Source organism: Struthio camelus, chromosome 1, assembly GCF_040807025.1.
Source record: "Struthio camelus isolate bStrCam1 chromosome 1, bStrCam1.hap1, whole genome shotgun sequence".
In the NCBI taxonomy this organism is placed as follows: Eukaryota; Metazoa; Chordata; class Aves; order Struthioniformes; family Struthionidae; genus Struthio; species Struthio camelus.
Genome location: NC_090942.1, coordinates 154327122 through 154342364, shown reverse-complemented (window position 1 = coordinate 154342364; position 15243 = coordinate 154327122). Strand labels below are relative to the sequence as shown.

The window sequence follows — 15243 nt, the reverse complement described above, 5'->3', positions numbered from 1 at the left end:
ATTAGCATCATCTGACTTTTTCCATATAAACTAACCAAAAAAAGTAAAAAATAGTCTCAATTTCTGCTAGCAAAATATTCGAAGAGACCAACATTTCCTGGAGATGCTGCACCCATGTCCTCCCTCATTCTTACTGTCAACTCCCACGCATGAGCAAAACTGAATCTGTCCATTGGCACCCCCCCCAGTTATTTTATCTTCTGCTAGAAATTTCTCCACAGCCCACTTTTTCAAATAAAATCTCACTGCAATAAGCAAATGAGTTCAAAACTGAGCATTTGGCTTTGGATGCTACATAACATTTCTAGATGAAAAAGAATGTAATGTACTCTTACACTGATGAGATGTTCTATCCTCACACACTTACGGACACATTTGCTTCCTTCTTCCTACCAGATAACAATAAAATGCATCAACAAATGTGAGAGAGAAATAATAGTCACCAAATAATTTCCAAACACAGAGAGACTATGGGAATTGGTATCTGTACTAGAACCAAGATTAAATAAAAGAAAAATAGGTTTAAAACCACACAGGTCTGTAATTTGGAAGTTTAGCTTCCAAGTTCTCATTCCTTCTAGGTGAACACAAACAAAAATCTGTGTTCGCGCTGACAGTTTCAGTAAGAGTGGCTATGATATCACTGTTTCATAAATAAGTTTAGTTGAGAGCCACACAAAATATTTAGTGTTTGGCAGCTTCTTATAGTACTTCAGTGCCTTGATGTATATTCAAGAGTACACCGCACAACTCTGTTATGGGTAGTCTTAAAATAGAAGGAAAGCAGCTTCTTCACTGTCTAAAATCAGACCTTACAGAGAGGATTTAGAGTAAACCAGTAGTGTTATCAATTCTGCACTAGGCCTCAGCTACTGGACTTTTTTAAGAAAATGTGTACAGGAATACTGGGAAGTGGGGAGAACTGTATAAGAGGGGCAAGTTATAATCCCATGGCTCATGAAAACCTAAAAGCAAGTATATAAAAATTTATTAATTATCGCAGGGAGGTGGTGCTAAGTGGACACATGCACCTTCCTCTCCCCCTAGACCTCGCAGGGAACCTGCAAGAGGAAGAAAACACTTTTTCCTCTCCTGGGTGGCAGAACCTGTCAATGCTTCAAGTGACTAATACCAAGCATTTTTAGTTTATTTGCTTTTGTTCTTAAGCTTCTTGTTGAAAATTAAGCCCTGAGGAAGAGGTGTCAGACTGAAGTGTTATTTGATGCCTTGCTCCTGCTTTTTCTGTGTATAATACATCTAATTCCAAAAACTCAAACCTGAAACCAAGTGTTATTTCCATAAAAATAAGTAGTACTGTTTCACTGCATCAAATGCTGCCCTCAGCTTTTGTTACAGTTATTTTTAAGGACTCTATAGAATCACTCGGGTTATTGACGAGGACGCAGAGATGCCCGGCCTCCGCTTGCCAGAACCGTTAGTCTGGCCTGTGGCCTGCTTGGCCGGCTTCCGACCATCGCTCGCCTCTGCATCTCCTAAAGCACTGCCAGGGAGCAGGCTGTAAACAACAACCTATTAATTTCTCTGTTGCCATCTATTTTTCCTGAGGAACACACAGCAGCTGTTCCTCACACAAGTGGGCATAAGCCCAGCACACACATGGGACAGCTTCATTTTGGCCACTTGATGCTGTACTACCAGTTACATGGGAGAAGGGTTAGAGGGCTTACGCCTCTCAAGACTTCCCTAAGTTTCAGTAATCTGCTCTAGTCAGAGCATATATTACAGCAGCAGCGCATCCAAAGAGCGGCTGAAGAGCAAGTCAGCGTGAAAGAATGCAAAGTTTCATTATTCCATGGACGGTAAATTCAAATTCTGAAGAATACAACCGTCAAAAACTTGCTTACAAGCTAGTTTCAAAACTAATTTTATAAACATTTATATAAAAGGTCTATAGTTCTGGTTAAAACGTTCAAGCAAAACTAAGGATGTCACACCCTTTTCGTTAGAGATAAGTGTTTCAGCTTATGAAGCACCCTGACCTTCACCATCATAAAACACTAGTCTAGCAACACAGGAACAGGCCTTTCCAGACCCTACAGAAATCCAGGGCTGGTGGAGTATGCCATTGTGTAACCTTCAGAGAGAACTAAAAAAGGAAAACTAAGAGTTACTCTGACTGTGTAATCTTGAAAGACAAATTCAGAGACCAAATATAAAGAGAAGTCTAACCCTCAGCTCAACAGCATTTTTTGACTGGTATGTGATAACTTGGGAATTAATGGTATGAGACAATCCAACTTATCAGGGAATGCGCTAAACACGCATGGACAAAGAACTTTCCATTTTGGTGCAAAAAAGGAGAACTCAAAGTCAGGCCCTTGGGAAAATCTGGATCCTCAAAACCCCCTGCTGCTTCGGGCAAAGGATCTCTCCAACATCCCCTGCTGTGGCCTATTTGCATCAGAGACAGGTGCTTAACTTGCACATAGGAATATTTATGCAAAGTTGCCAGTATTTCTCATAAAAAAAAAAAAAAAACACACACACACTACAGAAATTTTACAGGCCAGTGGAAAGAGGTGGAGCAAGGGATCACAGGGAAGAGAAGCAGAAAAGAGAAATGCAAGCAGAGGGGAAAAAAAACTGCGAGTAGCAACAGCAGTAGGAGGGTACTGACTGGAAGGACTGAGCATGTAGCTGTTGAATCAAAAAGCAAGAGAGGGATCACTTAAACGAAGGGAGGGAGAAAAGAAGAGTGCGATGGGCTGCACAGAGCCTCTATTATGGGGAACAACTGAGAGCAGAGGATATGGGAAACAGCCTCCAAACTAAGGAAAGATGAGATGAGAGCTGCAAGGAATCCCTGAAACAAAAGGGTCGGGGGGAAGCTTAAAACCAGAAGACTGCAAGGAGCCTATGATGTTTTAAAATGAGACAAACTTAAAACAAGGAAAATAAAAACATAATTTTATAATATTTCTACCTGTATGCATGGTATTCTGTGCTTTCACTGCTAGCTTAAAAAACAAGCAACAGGACAAGTTCATTTTCTCAGTCCTCTCCACTTAGTACAAGCTGAGCTTTGTTACTACAGCATAAACGGTAACTGCAAGCCAAGATTAATTAACCAATTTATTAGAAACAGAATTCCACAGCAAATATATCATACTTTAAGTATTTTCTATTCCGTGAAATCACCAATATTAGCAAAGCTACCCAGAATGCCTCTGCAGCATACAAAAATGTCACCCAGCAGGTATGAAATGAGATGAACTGCAGGTACCATCTCTTCCTGTTCATAAAAATGAAGTATTTCAGCAAGTAGAATTGCTGTTTTTTTAATATCATTATACATTAATCATTTGAATGTTATGTTATATGGTATATGTCAAGAGCACTACTGGAAATACAGGAGTTTATAGTTTTAACTGTATTTCTGTTTTACACTGGTGATTCTGACATGAACAATGAATCATTTAAAGTTCCCTCAAACCCTCCAAAGAAGGATTGTCTTCCCAGCAATTATCAAACGGAGAAACAAATCTTCAACTGATTTTAAACCAGTTTCCGTGCCGGTGATGACCTGCGCTGACGCTGGCCCAGGTTCCCGATTCTGCAAAGCATCAAGTGAAGCCTGCCGAGGGGCAGAGCTGCAGAGCATGGAGGGCACACCTCAGAAACCCAAGAGGAGGTGAGGCTCCAGGAAGAGTTTGCGAGTAGGAGATAACAACAGCTCCTTTGCGGGGCAAGACAGAGCTACATGGGCAGTGAGATTTGAGAGATGCGGTAACGCCAGCCTCGGCGGCTTTGCTAATCTGTTTCCTCCTTCAGGAGGGTTTTGGACTATTACACCACCTCTGTGCCAGAACAGCCTTATCACGCTATGCAGCACGGGCACCAGAACTGCTCACAATCCACACATCTCAAAATTGTCATGTTCACACTCCCTGATACAGACCTGTATATACAACATTTATCTCACTATCAAAATGCTTTCAGCAAGTTAATATATGCTTCCTTTAATGCAACTTAACTGCATAACCTATCTTGAAGAGTTTCTAAAGATCACCTTCTAAATTATACCAGCTGTCCCGCAAATCAAAGTCCAGCACATAGTCCAACCTTTTAACCGAAACTGATTTAATGTAGGGATATGTTTATCTAGTAACCCAGGAAATAGGGACTCAATACCCAGTTCTGCCAATGTTGTTCTATTTAACACTGGTCAAGACGCTTAGATTTGTTCACCGAGTATTTTGATAGCAATTCCTGAACACACACGGGCACAAGCTTAATCTTAGGTCTATTTCTAGCTGTGTTCATGAGCTAAGTAATACACTAGATTCATTTCAGAAAACTAAGGTTTTTTTGTCTCAGAAAAATTGACACACAGGATGAGAAAACAAAGCTCATACTGGCTATTAAACCACAAACCTACTTCCACCAGGAAAAACACAATCATCTTTTTGTTTTTACTGAACCGAATTTTCACGTACTGAGGAAAGCTTTGTAGTGTTCCCCGTGACAAGGAATCTGTGTGGATTGCAGCCATACAGCATACCACACAGGCCACTTGTGAGCCATAAAAAAAAAAAAAAATACTGTTAATTTTGACAAACCCGACTTGCATCTGAAGCTATCACAAAGGCTGGAAAAATTTACAGACAAGTTACCTATTTTGAAATTATTAGTAAATAAAAGCATGCTTGTATTGTCATGCAAACAGTTACATTGATTACAAATAGGAAAAAAACCCAACAAAGGTGTACTTAAAATTTAAAAAAGGTAGTGTCCTAAGATTGCTTAATATATCGCAGAATTGATTTTCCCACAGTGAAAATATTTGGGGGTATACTGGTGGTTTGTGGGGGGGAGGGAAAAGGGAGGAAAGTGTTCTTCTCTACTGCCCACAATTACAGTTTAGAAAGCATTATGCAACTGGCATAAGAAATAAAGGGCAGCATTCTGTAAACTTGATCATTATACTAAACTCTATAAATATTTTTAAGTCTAGCTAGAAGCTGCATTCAAAGGCTTAAAATAAATACCTCAGACACCTGGGATAATTGCCATAATTACAGGAATTTTTTTTTGCTTTGGAAAAAAACTCCGACATCTACTCGGTACACACCTTTCCTTCTCTTAATCGCTTTCATAATCAAAACCTCACATGAAACTAACTCATATGAAACGTCACCAAGAGTTAATATTTTCCTTGGGTTTAACTCCTCAAAAATCCGTAACAACTGCAAATGTGCCGATCCACAGAAATATACCAGGAAATATTCTGATATGGCATTACAGATAGTTCCACCAAGTTGAAGAAAAAAACAACAACAAATTTCAAGTGAACAAGACTGTCAATTTTTCAGAGGCTATGAGCAAAGTCCCCAGTCTGACATTATGAGGAGTGCATTTCAGTAGCAGCAGAGTTCGTGCACCTTTACAGACTAGGCCCTCCACCGAACACTGTGGCACCATAACGACCAATGTCTGACCTCAGTTTGGAAAACCTGGCGAATACTGAAAGACTGTGATAACTCCCCTTTGTACCTTTTTAACACTGATCTTGCCAATCTTCCTTCTGTTCACATATATATCACTGAATGACCTAAATCGCATGTGCCATAAAGGTGTAATAAAGGCAGACTTGTTCTCAAAACCTTATTACACTACAGATAATTTCCTAAAGTGTTTTATCTCAACATGTATCACTAAAATACAGAAAAAAAACCCTGCTCAAAGCACTTAATATTGTAATCACTTAACATACTATATTATTGTGAAAAAAATCTCATCTTGTATTAATTCAAAGACAACATAAGTGAATGAGTAACAAGTTCAAAAGCACAGAATATGACTACATGCAATATCACATTCTAAAATAGCTTAAATGCTATTAGGATAGTGTTGTGACAACTGTAATATTGCAATAACTGTGAAAACAATATTAGACTTTGTCTGCAATTTCATACTAATTTACTTGCAGAAATGAAAGATCTAAACAAAAAAAAAATTTACGGATGCATCCATATAGTTATCCTTGGGGGCAGGGGACAACAAAGAAGCCAGCTTTCACAGCTGGATACAAGATGACTTAGCAGATCTCATTAATCCATAGAACTCAAACCCTCAAAATTGTATAGGAGAACATTATTTTCTGCAGTTTGGTGAAGTTCAAAGAACATATTTTCAATACAGTTTGTGAATATTTACTCTGTGACCAAGTGCATTTCCTTTTCAAAGGGCAAAACGTTTAGCATGCCTGATCCAACAAAGCACTTCAAATATTGGCTTTAATGAAGCCACACCTGTGTGTTCATTCCCTTTTTGGAAAGGGATCAGAACGCTCCATGTTTGGCAGAATCAGATCTTCACCAAGTTGATTATATTCCATCAGAAACATGGCATACGCATGCACATAAAGAACAGAAAAGATGCTAAATATAATACAGAAATGCAATTTTATTTTGTTACTGAAATGAAATGTTGCCTAATTTTATATGTAAAATGTATTCTGGGTTCCCACACTTCTTAAAAAATGGTAATACTAATAAAAGAGATATGCAAATACAGACAAGGTTTTTCCTCTCCTCCTCTCAGTGGACTATTATGTATCTATTGCCTTTGGGGGAAGTATATCCAATCTACTGTAAACAACATTTGCCTTTTTTTTTTTTTTTTTAAGTCCTTGTTTCAGAGGGTAGAAAATTCTTCCATAAACCAAGTATCACAAATATTTCAACAAATAACAAGAGCACTCTTATCTCCAGATTTCAAATATCTATTTCCTTGACCAAAATAATGTGTTTTTTTTTAAACAAGTTCAACTATTCAGAAACACACAAGAAAAATCATATTGCTCATGTCATGATTTTATAACTTCTCACTAAATTTCCAAATTATAATTTTATTCAATTGGAATTGAATGCTCTCAGAACATGTGGTCTCTCAAAATTACTACAAAGAAAACAATCACAAGATGCCCCAAAGTAGCAAAAACTAAGTCATATGAGCTACAGGCTTGTTTCGTGGATTTTTTTTTTTTTTTTTTTTTTTAAGTGAGTTATATCACACACTTGAAATAAATACAAAATTTGGACCACAGTGAAACACAGGCTTAATTCTGAGCAGAAAAGGTAGCGACATTCTACTCTGATTAAATCCATAGCTTGATTAATCATTGGCCTTAGGATACCTCTTAAGAGCCTTTTAATTTTGTCCGCTACCTACATGACATACAAGAAGTATACAGAAATTTACAGAAGCCTTCATTACAGAAAATTATCACATACTATTTCCCACGATTAGTCTCCAAATACAAAACCAGAATGTTCAGGTTATATTCTGACCTCTTGGAAAGGCCAGGGTTATAAATGAGTCTTTAAATATAATGAACAAATATCAACTGATTTGAAAAAGCTGTGAGAAAGCCCACTGTAACATCTTCAATTTGCTATCCTAGAATTTCCTGCTCTAGTGAGCAAATCGTTCACAAAAACATATGCAGATGTTTAAAGACTGGACTGCATTAGCTATCATTTTTAATTCTAACTGGTTCACCTGCATATTATTAAATAAATTAAATCTAATTTAAGCATCTGATAACACTTCACTGAACAGGCTTTAACAGAACTTGCAGCAAAATAAAGGTACGTGAGGACTTCATACATTGCCTTCCATCTGAAAGCTCCAAACTGTCGATAATTAACCATTGTAACTTTCTTCTGAAGAGGTTACAATTATTTTTGTTTCATAAACCAAGAACTTGAGTAAAAAATAATAAATCTGCCTAGTAAAAGTCATGAATAGTACTAAGATTCCCAGTTTCCTGTTCTGTGCTGCAGTGACTAGCATGTTCAGAGCTTGTTCAGTATTCTCCCTTTTCTTTTTCAGTAGGATCATAATGAGGTTTCATCTCATTAAAAATTTCTGTTAATAAAGTGTCTGCTAAACCACAGGGATCGACTACGGTTACTGGACACGGACAACAGGGTACGTGGATTAAAAAAAAGGAGGAGATAGACTCTACCACAAAATGAATCACAAGGAAAACATCAGCTTCATTAGCCTACTTCAGGTCTTCACAGCCAGCCCAGAAAGGTACTCTAAATACAATGAATTTATACTGAATGTAATACTGAATGTACTGGAAAGAAAAAAGCCCAGGTATAGAAAACTTCTTTACTTTCAATACTTTATAAATTATTATTTAGTTTTTAGAAAGAGAATAAAAAAAAAAAAAAAAGAACAATATTGAGCCTGCTACACCACAGGCTATGACTGACTGCTATTCCTCCACACCCCTCCCTACCACTGTATCTTCTCTACAGAGCCTTTAGAGAAAAAAGTCCAAAACCAAAGCAGTAGATAACAAGAGACAGCAGCCAAAAACAGCTGTAGTAATATCCAATGCTTAATTAATAATCTGACCCTATTCATTTTTCAAAAAATCAAGAGCTAAAACTGATTTGTCTCAGATCACTGAAGGAAGAATATTTGCTATTTAATAATCTATCCAGCAGTTTAATTATTGCACCACATGAAAGCAGAAACCAAACAATACATCCAGTTAACTCCTTATCTTCAGTTACAAGAATGAGGCCTGAATCACTCACCTTTGGCACACTGTTGAAAGGATCCAGGCAGTGAAAGGCAGGACTCTCTAACCAAGTTATGTGCACAAGTATCTGAAACAAACAACACACGTTTCAGTGTTAGCGCTAAACGTAGACAATGATCTTTATCTAGGTAGTTCAGATTTCATAATGTCAAATTCTCCTAGGAGATTTTGAAGGGAAGGCAAAATTGCTTTGATTTGATCCACCTATTTAGGGTAAATAGAATCCTTCTTTATATTTAACTCTTCTGGATGAATAAGACCAAGTAGTGTGTGGTGTTTTTGTTTGTTTAGGTTTTTTTTCTTTTTTGGAAGATCTATTTAACCGTAGACCATCCAGAACATCTAGGAGAAAACCAAAAACAACACAAAACCAGTCATCACCACATAGGATGACTGGAGGAGACCACATAGGAGAAATTAGTGAGTAAACACAACTACAAATTCAAGCCAGTTTAAAAAAAAGACTACATTTGAAAAAGCACAGTTACCTAATGTTCCCTTTACCTTTACATTAGTAAGTTTAACTTATATATATGTGCCTTTAGATAGAAGAAAAATGCCATTACACCCAGAGAACGGAGGTGCGCTAGCAAGAGCACAGCCAGCACTTTGAGGGATGTGATTATTTCCACCCACGAGGCACTGGCAAGGCCACACCTGGATACTGCACCTAGTTTTGGGCCTGCTGACACAAGGGTGACAAAACAAGAGCGAGCCCATAAGGAGGCCACGAAGGTGGCCAGAGGGCTGGAGAATGCTAGGAGAAGAGAGAAGGCAGCATTCAGCGAACCCTGAGTGCCAAGAGCGTGCGCGGCAGGCGGTCACAGAGACAGGCTCTTCTCCAGGGCATATGGCAAAAAGACAGCAGGAAAAGGAGAGATTTGCACAAAGGGAAATTCCACCTGGATGTAAAGAAGGGAAGTTTCACCATGAAGGTGGTTAAGCACAGCAGCAGGCACCCAGGAAAGTTATGGACCCTTCCTCCCAGGAGATTTTCGAAATTTAACTGGATGTGGCCCTCTGCTTTGAGGTTAGTCCTGCTTTGGAGCAGCAAGCTGGGCTATGGGACCTCCAGAAGTTCCAGTTTTAACTATTAAGTATTTCTAGCCATAAAAATAATATTTTGGAAGGGACTTAAAAGTATTCAAACATTTTTGGTTTTAGTGACACTAACTCCACAGGATGTCTGATTAAATTCTGATGTCAGCATAAATTCATTAAGATCAAATTCAAACAGAAGGAAAAACATTCTTCTGAGCCTCTTTTGTGAGGTAGCCCTTTGCTCAGAAATGAAACATTCCAGCTTTTATTCAACTGAGGCCACTCATGCACAGGTATTTCTGACCAAAATCTCAGAACAATTTCAAATCAGTTGCTGCATTTACAAAAGCATCCTATGAAGCAACTCCATGAAAAAGAGCGATTCATCTAATAAACCAGCACATTATATTGAAGGAAACGCAGATTATCTACACTTCAGTAAAAGTATTATAAATACTTTACGATATTTAAAAGCAAGATTTAGACTTCCACCCTTTAACAAATGGAGTGACAGAACTACTAAAGCCACAGTTGGACAAACATTTAAGTCAGAATTGTGACAGGAGAGAGACCATCGCTGCCCCCTCAATTCCCCTGGCTGCTCACCCTTGCGCCCCTGCAGCTGCCAGGTAAATCCGACCAGCGCTAAATATGCAAGGAAAAGAACGGAGCAAGGGAAATTGGGAGGAAATAAAAAGAGTTTCCTGAGCCAGTTCACTGCATGAATGAAAACACATCTGTGACAGCAAAGAGCAGATGGGACTAGAGAATAGCCTATGCCCTCCCCTCTTTGTGTGGAAAAAGTGCTAGTTCAAATGCCCCTTACGAGGCATTTCAATACATTTGCCCTGTTACAAGGCCTAAGTTTTCAGCAGATACAGACTGTAGGCACAACTACACTTTGCTAAATCAATTCTTCCACCAGCTATAGACCATAATTATATTCTCAATGAAAATGGCTCTATATTCTACATTACAGGACAGATCAAGATCTATGGTAAATGGAAAGGATGCTTCAATAAATGAAGTAACATTAAAATCCTTAAGGAAGGCGGATCTGTTCCTCTACTGGCTAAAAGTTTTGTTCTGTAGTTCATGTTTCTCCTCTGGCAACAATACAAGGAAATTTTGAATAATATGGGGGAAAAGTCAGAAGGAAAATAAAAATCACATTTTTTGTTACAAGACGTTCTTCTCAACAGTACTATTCTTCCCATCCTACTTCACAAAATCTAAATCATCTACTGATCATTAACATCCTTCAATAAAGCATTATGCCAGCCTTCTGACTTTGTTTTGTTTTTGTTTTTTTAAAAAGAAAAACTCATCTTCACAAAGGCATATTAATGATATCTTGTGGTTGAAACTGAGCAGAAAAACAGTATCATTAATCCTCAATATCTAAAAAATAAATCTTATTAGTCAATTGGCGAGGAAGTATTGTTGGGGAGAATAAAAGTCCAAATTCCATCTAAACACATAAGATGGGAAAAGATTCTTACTTATTTCAATAAAAGAACTCTAACTTCATTTTGTACAGCAAGAAAGGTTTCATGTTCACAGCTCAACTAACATAAATTAAACAACTCAGAACATTAAAGCTGACGGTGCAGAGTCACAGGGAAAAAATGCACACAAGAAGCTCATTCCTACCAAGAGTTTGATAGAAAAACTGAAATAAAACACAAATGAACAGACACGGATGTACAAAATGCAGACTGGCTTCTGTTTCCTCTGGGCTAATTCTGTTGCTTTTCTACTTTTCTCCTGTCAGTTGGCTATGAAACAGCCAGAGGATGTTTTCTGCTACAAGTGGTATTGAGAATCCTCTCCTGCAGAACACTACTCAATTTCCATCACATCTCCCCACAGCCAAAATCCTCTCAGGCTACACTGTGACAAGGGAAGTGACTCAAACGCCACATGGAAACCTCAAAAAATTAGGTTATATGTTAAATAAGGTCACTGAAATAATATTCTATTATAGAAGTTCAAAATTTTTTTGTCACGCTACAGTAAATGCATCAGTTAAGACTTGAGATTACCTGCCACTGAGTCAAAGGTCCTGCGCTGTGGGTATTTTTTTTATTTTTATTTTAAACAATCAGAACTCTAGAAGGCTGTATGTGATAATAAAGCCAGGATGAGGCATAAAAACCCTGAGAATACAGAATAATCCCTCTAAACCTCCAAAACGTTTGAAATATATATGGTAAACATTTACTGTCCACACAAAAGATAAATCAGTGCAACACTAGAACTTATAAAAAGAAAAACAAAACAAATAATAAAAAAAAAAGTTAACTGTTTTCAAAGGCAGCCAGGCAAGGCAGCAAGCCACTGCCAAACAGAGAGCTGGACTAGAATCGTATCCAATAGCATCATCAGTGCCTAGGACCAGTACCAATGCCATTTGGTGTTAGGTGCCTTTGTAGTACCTGAATTCTAATACCAGTACATTTATTACTGCAATACTGTCAATATTAATGTATGCAATATGTCAAGGTTCCTTATAAATGAACTATGAGCGACTCTTAATATTTATTGTGAGATCCAGAACAGAGGAATAGGAGCAGACAATAAGGAATAAGAAATACATAGCATAAGAATCTGAAAAACATGATTACAAACATGCAGGGTAGAAAGACACATTCATCCACTTTCCAACTGTAATGTCAATCTTCCTCATTTGTTTTCCAGACCAAAATCTTCAGGACACAAGGACTGTTTAAGCCTCAGAATCATGAGCACTTTTTAATAGTCAAACACTTTAAAAATAAGAGTTTGAACTCTGTGCTTGAACACAAGCACTAAGGAAAAAAAAAATCAATAAACACCTTATATAATAAACATCTGATACGTAACTGTGTAGAGCTTGTTACAATAACCTTTAAAGATTACAACTTTAAAATATTAGTGCTCTTATGATTATTTTTAACATCCAAAGTTATTAACCACCTTTCTTTCCATTAACAGTTCTAGACTCTGCCTGTGGCTAAAATCCAGATTCAGTTTTATAACGAGTATTTCGATGACAATTCTCTCAGACTCTCTTCCCAATACTCGACCATCTCCGATTTAAATGCTGACGTGAAATAGCTAAAATAATCTCTTTGATACTTAATATGCTAATACACAACAATGACCTGTCATAAACCTATACCGTGCAGACTAGGGATTTTAACGCAAAGGATAAGTCATTTGGGTGACTCTGATAACTATGATAAAATCTAACAGTTGATGTATTACTGGTGACCTTCTGGAGAACAAACGAAAAGCGTCACATTAATACAAATTCTCTTGAAGAGATGATCATACTGGCAATCTGCCAGTCCATTACACCATCTAGCTCAACTTCTCCAACATTAAATATTGCCTTCCTTTATAATTGACTGAAATACACTAGAGCAATTGCAGGTAACCACTTTGTGCTATTAAAGAATTCCATTAAGACTGCTCCATTAGGCAGATACTTCAAATGAAGTTATGTCTATATATGCTACGTTCAAAATATTTTAACACCACAGACGTCTGGGCAAGCACAATCCCCTTCCATGAAGCAGCAGACAGATCATCAGCAACCACTCAAAAGAGCAAAAAACCTGAATTTGGTTAAAGGTAAAAGAAACCCACATAGTTTATTGAAGATACTAATAAATGCTTAATATATTAATTTCCTATTTATATATCCTCATAGAACTCATTTACTATTACCTCCTTTTTAAACTAAGAAAATGGTAAATAAATGCAAATATTCTTTAAATCAAGTCAACACATTTACCGAATACTAAATTTGAAAGTCAAGCATAGAACACAAACAGTGACAAAAAAAAAATTCACAGTATTTTCACAGTATATTCATTCACAGTATTTAAGGTTTCAAATAAAAAATAGAAAATTGCCGTGTTGCATTACGATCTATACAACATTTTGAAAACAGAAAATGAAAATCCAGTCATACTATATACTCTACATAGTTAAGCTTTTCCTCCCTAATACTGTGGTTCCTTAACAGCAAGGAAGCAAATGAAATGGGGGGAAGGGGAGAGAGGGACCTGAATTCACTACCTTTCATGCACAAAAGATCACTAGATACTTAAAACGCTGCAAAAATTTATGCCTGTATGCCAGCTATGAAGATGAGACCAACCCTTGAAGCAAAGGCAAAATTCTATGTTCTAAACAGGGTTTATTTAGGGTTCCAGGTTTGGAGCCATCACCAAAGGCTGTTAAGGATTAGCATCAGAAATTCTGGTCTCTTCTGAACAGAGCATGGATACAAGGACAAATATCTTCTCTGCACTTCTATCTGGAGCACAAGGGCTGTAGCGGAGCTCCTGTCCATGGTATTTGTGTCAAAGAGGAAATGCTGAGGTATTTAGGTATCACTTGTTACTTAAACAACTTTTTTTCCTCTTTTTCCCTTCTGGAAAAGTATATCTCAAAAAAAAAAATACAGTCAGAGAAAGCACACTTTCTCTTTCGAGGTCACACTTGGTCTACATGCTATGAAGGAGACTAGCTTGACCTATATTCTTACTTTACTCTGGCAGTCAAATGCCTGTTCTCTGTAGACTCTGCTATGTGCATGATATGTTTTAGGGGGAAAAAAGGAGGGAAGGGGGGAGGGTCTTTTTACATTTGCTTCCACAACCACCATCCTCTCTGTCACTAGCTTTTAATTCAATACGTGGGGATTACAGGTCTTTGAAAAATGACCACAACAGTAGTCATCTTTACTGCGGACATAGAAATTATTAACAAATGCACACCTCCACTGGAAAAAGGCATACAGAGATGCCTTTTGAAAAGCTGAAAACTACAGATTCGGAAGACTTAATGTTGCATCCTTCCCCAGTAGCTAAGCCACTGAAATAAGAAGCAGAGACTCCTTGTTACTGTTCTTGGTTTGGGACGCATATGTCCAAAATAAGCAAGTTAACCTCATATTTACATAACTAGAGATCATCTCTGGACAGAGATATAACAGAAAAGAGGCTGTAACAGGGGCTACAAAAGGACTTCACGTCATCATTATGGTAGACTCAAGTATGGCACACTTACCCTACTGACAATTCAAAGTTAATTGTAGCCCTTATTAGAGCCCCTGTTCTGCGAAATTATGCATTCTTCCTTAGTCCAAAGGAAATCTTTCCTATTTCCATATGTATACATTTAAGAAAGTAGCTGTCTAACAGCACTGTCTGAATTTGAAATAGCTGAGAGTGTACTGTCTCAATGCTACAACATACAGATAAGGTGCTGTTAAAAGGGACAGGTCAACAGTTACATTTGGAACCACCAGGCAGACTAAGGGAACTGCAGGAAACGCACAGAGCTGATCCTGACTGATGCTTATGAGAAAAACTCTGTCAGAAATTTCTTGATAACTTTCAAACAGTAAAGGAGAAAGTTGGTATGTAATTTTGATAGCGCAAGGTCTGATTTTGGCACTCCCCACCTGCTATAAAAGCAGCTGATCACTGACAGCTGCAGCAATCACTCTTGCTGAGCCTGAGCCTTTTTACTGAGGTTGTCCAATCTGCTGCATTCCCCCTTCCTGCAGGTGCAGAGCTACTGGGTATGTAACAATGCTGCAGGCATTACTGTCAAAGTTG

General features: G+C 37.8%; 1 protein-coding gene across 2 annotated transcripts in view; it reads right to left on the bottom strand.

Moving 5' to 3' along the window:
- The window catches only part of NCK2 (NCK adaptor protein 2), a 94670-nt gene that overhangs the window by 52265 nt on the left and 27162 nt on the right, over window positions 1-15243 (bottom strand). Inside the window, exon 2 of one of the 2 annotated variants that reach the window (XM_068925450.1) lies at window positions 8580-8651. The exons of the other annotated variant lie outside the window; for it this stretch is intronic. The gene's annotated coding sequence lies outside the window, so the exon portion shown is untranslated. The remainder of the gene's footprint in view (window positions 1-8579; window positions 8652-15243) is intronic. 2 annotated transcript variants of the gene reach the window in all.